Raw genomic sequence first — 7839 nt, 5'->3', positions numbered from 1 at the left:
GAGGCAGGAGACTCACTTGAGCCCAGGAGTTGGAGGTTGCTGTGAGCTGTGATGCCATGACACTCTACCCAGGGGGATAGCTTGAGGCTCCATCTAAAAAAAAGAGAAAGTTGAAAACCCAATCAGTTAATACTGACCCAGAGTTGGCACAAATGTTAGAATTAACAGACAAGGATGTAAAATTATCATTATCATGGTATTCCGTAAGATCAGAATGTTATGCAGAATCACAGAATAATTAAGTTTAGGATTCACTGGGGGTGATGGCTGTGACTCTCAGAGTCTGCAGTGCACTGGAGACAGAGTGAGAATCACAGCCCTTCAGCACTGTGTCGATTGTCAGTGGTGACCAAAACCAAATGGCACCAGGAATCAGACCCCTCAGATCACTGCCCCCTTTCACAGAGTAATGAAGCCATCCTCCTTAGAAGATAGCAACCTGTAACCAATCAAATCGCTGTAGCTATGCCCTGATTTCATATGGAAAATATTGTAATTCTGTTGAAGTTTCAAGAATCTGTCAACATTAGTGAGGTCAAAATCCCAGGAAGACATATTATATCTGTATTATACTTTAGTTCTATTATAAGTGGTTAACCTAGGGCAGTGCCTGTGGCTCAAGGAGTAGGGCACTGACCCTATATACTGGGGGTGGTGGGTTCAAGCCTGACCTGTCGCCAAAAAAAAAAAAAAAGTGGTTAACTTAGTAACCTAAAGAACCTAAATTAGCACTGAGATAGTTTCTCCTAATATTATATAATTAAGAATAAACCATTACAAAAAATACGCCACAATATGAGATTTTAGGTAAATTCTCAAAATTAAGGCAATCTGAATTTCTGAGGGACAATATCAGGACAAAAAACTCCTTATATTTGGGAAAGTTTTTCTCATAAAATAAATGAAGAATGCTTACACAGTATTAATGTTAAGTGATAACCAAAGAGGTTAATCTTAACTATATTAAGCTTCTAACGTGACAATTATGCATCACACTGTGTCTTGCCAAAAATATTATGTACACAGGAGCACTGTTACCATCCTACTGGAAATAGTGACAGAGCTTCAAACTCAAACTATATTAAGAGTGTTTATTTGTTTATAAGCCATGCAAAGTAATTGTGATTTAAAAACACTTGATGAATAAAATTTTTATCCGTGAACTAAAGTGAAAACAAGAAAATTCTTTTTGTAGACATTGTCTACTTGTTTTAGAATTCAAAGCTGGTTTTAAGGGAAGTAGATGTATTTTCTAGAATTAAGTGTACATAAAATTGTGGAAATTTTTACATAACAGTCCTTGATTGTTATCGTATATGAAAGATCTGAGTTGTGACTGACAGTGCCCCAAGATCCTTCTGAAAAGAAGTTAGTCTATATCAGTGGGTCCTTTTAAGCAAACATTTTTAGGTACTTCTATAAATTAAATATTTTAAATAAAAACTAGTTTATAATTCACTAACTACATGAAGCCATTTTACTCTTACAATTTAGTAAAGAAGAGCCTATTTTCTTTTTGAAAAAATTTCAGATTAACTTGAGAGTACAGATGATGGGTCACACGGTTTGGTTTTGTTAGGTCAAGTACAAGCTGCAGCTGAGCCCTGCACCCACGGTCAGTGCTGTGCTCCCTCTCACTGTGCCCCGAGGGAGAGCTCACCCATCCCTCTCTCTCCTCCCCTTTCCTGCCTTCTTCACAGATGAATTTAACTCTGTTTTGCTCTCATGTGGGCACATAGTTGTTTGTCTATTCATATCATATTAGTATTGAGTACATTGGATACTTGCGTTTCCATTCTTCTGATACTTTACTAAGGAGAATGTTTTTCATCTCCATCCTAGTGAATATAAAACATGCCAAGTCTCCATCTTGTTAATGCTGACTAAGATTCCACGGTGTACATACACCACAGTTCATTAGTCTGTTTTTGTGTTGATGGGCACTTGGGTTGATTCCACATCTTCACTATTGTAAATTGAGCTGTGATAAACATTCTAGTGCAAATGTCCCTATGATAACATGTGAGAAGAGCCCACATCACAGTCCCAAAGTGGCTGATGCTGGCACAGATGTGAAGAGAACAGGACACATTCACACTGCTGGTGGGACTGCAAACTAACACAGCTTCTTTGGAATGAAGTTTGGAGAATCCTTGAAGATCTAAAAGGAGACTGTCCACTTGATCCCACAACCCATCCCTAGGTACCTATGAGGAAAAAGACGAGCATATTTTCTAAGTATGTAATAGTTTTGCTGTGAACATGTTTTTCTAGAGTTGGTGAATTCTATTGTCCTTTTGAATAATCAGTTGTAGATTATTTAAGTCAGTGTTATAAAATATCTTAGCCAGCTCAGCACCCATACTTAGTGGTTAGGGCACCAGCCATATACACCAGAGCTGGCAGGTTCAAACCTGGCCCAGGCCTGCTAAACAACAATGACAACTGCAACGAAAAAATAGCCAAGCGTTGTGGCAGGTGCCTGTAGCTCCAGCTACTTGGAGACTAGAGAATCTACTACTACTTGAGGCAAGAGAATTGCTTGACTCTGGGGTTGCTGTGAGCTGTGATGCCACAGCACTCTATCAAGAGCAACAAAGTGAGACTCTTGTCTCAAAAAAAAAAAATAAATAAATAATATCTTAGTCAATATCCATGATGAATGTGATGCATTCATCTTGCTGCTATATTACAATTCATTTTAATCAACTGATACAAAGTGTTAGCACAGAACAACACATTAAATCAGAAACCTAAGTGCATGATTTCTTTATCATCTTAGTATCATAAGTGCTTTTCTTTCAAACCCTTATTGTCAAATGACAAAAAAATAGGGAAAATTATTCTAAAACTTTCTCTCTCATAGAAGTTGTCAACCTTAAATAATGAGATTCAGAAAATATGACTAAGTATGGAGTTTATCTGAGCACAAAGCTCGAGGAGAGGCATGGGAAACAGACTGCATGTGAACGGGGTCAGTTTCCAAAGGGGGGACTTACGGTCTCTCGTACAGGCAGACAGAGAAACGTCAGCAGAACTACAACATTTCCATGTGACATCAGGGCAAATGCTACAGTGATTTGAGGGGTTACAGGTTGCTATCTTCCAAGGAGGATGGCTTCTTTACTCTGAGAGAGGGGCAGTGATCTGAGGGATCTGATTCCTGGTGCCATTTGGTCTTGATCACCACCAAGAAGCATTTGACACAGTGCTGAAGGGCTGTGATTCTCCTATCTCTGTCTCCAGTGCACGGCAGACTGTGACAGTCACAGCCATCACCCCCAGTGAATCCTAAACTTCCACACTTTTTTGGTCACTAACACCAGAGTCACAGGCAGATGTTTACTCCAGGCTCATACCAGGTGGCCCCCTGGGATTGGCTGAGCTTTCATCACATGCGGCTGTGCCAAGTGGCAAAGTCTGAAAGAAGCAGAGAGTTCAGTTACCCCCAAACCAGCAGTGAGCATTTCCAGTGTTGTTTACCACTTCTGCGATTCTGTGCATAATTAAAACAGTTGCCTAATTTAACGCAACTATCCTGCATGTTGCCAAAAACACATTCACCCAACTACAAGATATTTTGAGTAACTGTATCTAGTTCTGATTTGCTCCTGCTGGTCAGCAGAAAGCCATGCTCTGACACTGACCCAGGAAGGGCCACTGGCTCCCCGGCCCTTCCCCTGTTTGCTTACTTCTGACTTTTAACCCTTTGTCCAAAGTACAGGATGAGAAACAGAGCTCCAGAAAAGGTAAAACCACCTTCCATCTCCTCCCCCAAATCTTTTATCTACTAATAGAAAAGAAAATTGAGTAATGCAATCATACCACCCTCTTCAACCCCTCCACCCTCCACAGACTTTTCCACAAGTCAATGCAGTTAATTTCTGTCCACTGCTCTATTCATTCTTCCCAATAATCAGGTTTTTGTTTGTTTGTTTGTTTTTGCTCCTCAAAACACTGATCTGCAGTCCCTGTCTCCCCAGCCCCCGTGGAGAATGGGGTATTAGCATGTGTACCTGACAGGGTACAGAGCATCAGTCTCCTAGATCCCATCGCACTGTGCATGGTGATAACATTTTGGAAGCTTTCTTCTCCTATTAATCTTCCTATTGTCAGTTCATTTTCAACAAACTCGCCACTAAATATTTCTTGGTTTTATATTATAAAATTAAGCATCAGAATACATCTTCTTTAATAAAATCAGTGAATATTTAGGCTGAGGAAAAAATAGTTAAATTATATAAAAATTCATAGACAACAAGCATAAAATATGGGTAGAAGTTACAGTTTTCATTTCCAGATGGAGTTTCTGAATTACATTTACCCAGGGTCTCAGCTAGTGAGCAGTACGGCCAGGTTCTAGACCAGGGGTCCCAGCTTCAGAGTCTACCACCATTATTGCTCTTGTCTATACTGGGAATTCTAGCCCATTCTTCTCTTTGTCTTCTGTAATAAACTCTTTTCAGATGTTCATCTGTCTCAGGATCTTTAGAATGACTTTTTCTATTCTTTATTGTTCTGTGAAATGTATTCATGTTCTCATACTTCTCTTAAATTATCCCTTCTATTTACTGTGATTCAAATGTGCAAAGTTCTGTTTAGATGTTATGTTCACACACTGGCAGAGTATGTGGTATTTCCTTTGTACTATTCTTGCACTTTTAGAAACGCTCTTTTTTTTTTTCTTGATTTTCCCTTTTCCTTCCTCCTAAGCAAGAAATGGTCAGAGCTGTTTCTCTTATGGACCCCTAACTAAAGGGGTCCTACATCAGGCACCCTAATTCTGCCCTACTCACACTCTGTGACAACTGTTTTTTGCTTCTTAGTGGGACTATTCTTCTTACACCAACATTTCATGAATATTTTAGAGGTAAACCACAAAGGTCTAAGATTTAGATATGAAATTTTTTGGAAAGTCATTTGGAATGCTGAGGCCATTCCAGATACATGGCCAGTCACCAAGTAGGCATCTGTCTTAGACAACATTTTCCCACATCATGTAGCTTTATTTACCATAAAAATTTATTGTCCCAAACTCTTATAAAACTGGTGAAAATCCATTTGCTTAAGTTGTACTCTGTGCTCGGATTTTATTAGGAACATAATGGACGATCGGAAGGAGGGTATTTCATGAAGAAGGTGCAGGATTTCAGGGCCTTTGTGTTCTCCATCTAACTCCCAACTGGTTCCCCTTTCACTGCTAATGGGTTTGTGGAATGACATTACCTCGGGTTTCTCAAGAAAAAATGCATATTTGATAGAAGGCTGAATACAAGAATAATTGGTTTTGACCCTATTCAATTATAACAATTTTAGATTCTAAGTATAATACCAGTGTTATTTATACATGTACTTATCCTGTTAGTGATGCAAAATTCAGATATCATTGTCCTGAAATGTTTTCTAAACATTTTCAATCAAGTTTCTTTGTTAATGAGTTTTATTTCCCTCTTTGTTTTTCTCACTCAGTCCTCAAGGCCTAGCAATTTCTGTTAAGCCTTTTTCACATGGGACATTTTCGTCCATTTTCCTAGGTCAGGTCTTTATCATCTCCTGTATTGGAGAGATGCTCTAGACTGCTGGTACCTCTCAGTAGTGACTGTGTATCTGGTTCCTCTGTGCTTCCTACGCTGAGCACAATGACTTAAGGCTTTGTAGTCAGAAGGCTTTGAGACTACTGAATAAATTGTGACTAAGTAAATAGTGAATATTTATTTTTAAAGAATTAATTTTATTTTTAATTGAAAATTTTAAATTATATATATTTATTATGTATAATGTATTGTTTTGGCATATGTACGTATTATGAAATGAAGATGCACATTCAAATTTAATCTCCTCTGTTCTCCAATAAGTGCCCAAGACATAAGCAAACTACTCATTTGCTCGCATTATACATGCAACACTTTCTATTTGAAAATTATGAATTGAATCACCATGTTTCTTAGCATAAATTTCTAGTTTTTGGAAAAGTACTTTTCCACTAGTTTGAAAACTCATTGAATTTTTAAAATTATGTAGGAAGTTAATTGTACAAGTCTTACTACATTTTTCTCTTCATTCTGGTAGTATTTGCAGACTCTTCTAGGTATCAAAAAATAAAACCTCAATGTCCAAAGAATACCAAAAGTGGCAAAAGTTATAAACATGTACATTAATGTTAATGGCTGATATTGATATCCAGAAAATTATGTTTTGAATATGCAAAAATTTATAAACATTGCAACTCTTGCTTACATAGGTATAATTTCTTCTCTGGTATTATTTTCAAATGTGTTTATATAAAATCTTTCCCCTTCCACTTTCTTGTGTGTGTATTCCATCATTGTTAAATATTGCATGTGAGAAAAGTGAAGGAATTTAAATTTCAGTATTAAAAAAGTGAAGCACAGTGGTTGAAAGCACAAATTTTGGGATGGATTAGAGCTTGAATTCTTGTTGTACATACTTAATAATTTTCTTCATCTCCGTGCACCTCAGTTTCTGATTTGTAAAGTGGGAATATAATAGTATTTTAAGAGCTTGATGTGAGGTTTATGGCCTTTGTTAAGGCTACACAGCAAACCCCAGGTAAGTGTCAACTATTTTTATCGTTGAACAAAAGATGATTCCGACGTATTTTATCGTCATTTGATGTCTTTCATTTGATCTCTGAGTTAGCCTTCATTACAGAATAAAATTAGTAATTTAATAATTAATCAAAAAACTATAACAAAGTTAAAAGAGAAGATTATCCTCTTTCAAATATATTTCTATAGTTTTTAAGGTATAAACTATCTAGATTATAACTTAAATATCAGTTTTTATTAAGAATAACTGAAAAAATATCATATTTTAGAGTTTCTTTTCACTTTCTTTAAATGTATATACATCACATTAAAGAAAATCAGTACAGTATCTAATATGAATGTTATTTAATTAAGTTACAGGTTTAATGTGAGTAAATCAGCATATGCTTTTCCTGTACATCCAGATACAACTGGAAAAAAATTTCAAAATATGGGTTTGGGTATTTCATTAAATAAATTCAGCTATTCCTATTTTTTAATTGTAGTGTAGTGTCAGATTGTGTGAGTGGGGCTTCCGTGGTTTATATCAATGGGTGTCATTTTTGTGGACGTCACAGTTTGAGGTTGTACGTTGGAGACAATAGAGTAGGTAAACCTTGAAAGATTTCTGCCATTACGTTTGGTCTATTATCCTCGACCAGGAATGCTAATCACAATTTATTATTCACATACACAGATTAAAAAAGAGCACACTGAAATACCAGGACCAAATATTCCTTGTTCTTTATGTCAAGAATCTGTTTGAAGGTGGTCCTCAAACAGAAAAGTCTCAGTAGGCAGAAATTTTATGTTTGCTTATATATGATTCTACTGAAAGTAAGTTCCAGTGAGAACATTCAAACACTTTGCTCCTTCTATACATTATTCAATATAAATCAATAAACATGTGCCCTCCTCATCCAAATGTAGGTGTCAGGGCCCCAGTGGACAAAATTGACCAGAATGTAGATATTCACTATATTTCCTTTTTCCCAATATTTGATGAAATTTGAGATGTCTATGCTTTGGGCAGCAACCTTTTGTTTGAAGCATGTACACGGTGTACAACCATACTTTATCATTTTTTTTTTTACAGAAATTAGCCCCTTCTATGTCGTTTGAAATAAAAATGAAATTAAAAACATGTTTGATATGGATTAAAGATAGTCTAATTTTTACGAAATTGTGTCATTCTACTCATTATGGGTAGATAATTGAATTCAAATATGCTTCTTAAATACTAAGAAGCTGATCTTATTAAATATAAAGTATATTTTATAAGTAAATCTTA

The sequence above is a fragment of the Otolemur garnettii genome, unplaced genomic scaffold (genome assembly GCF_000181295.1).
Source record: "Otolemur garnettii isolate 467f Iridium unplaced genomic scaffold, OtoGar3 scaffold00043, whole genome shotgun sequence".
Taxonomy (NCBI): Eukaryota; Metazoa; Chordata; class Mammalia; order Primates; family Galagidae; genus Otolemur; species Otolemur garnettii.
This window is presented reverse-complemented; position numbering follows the sequence as displayed.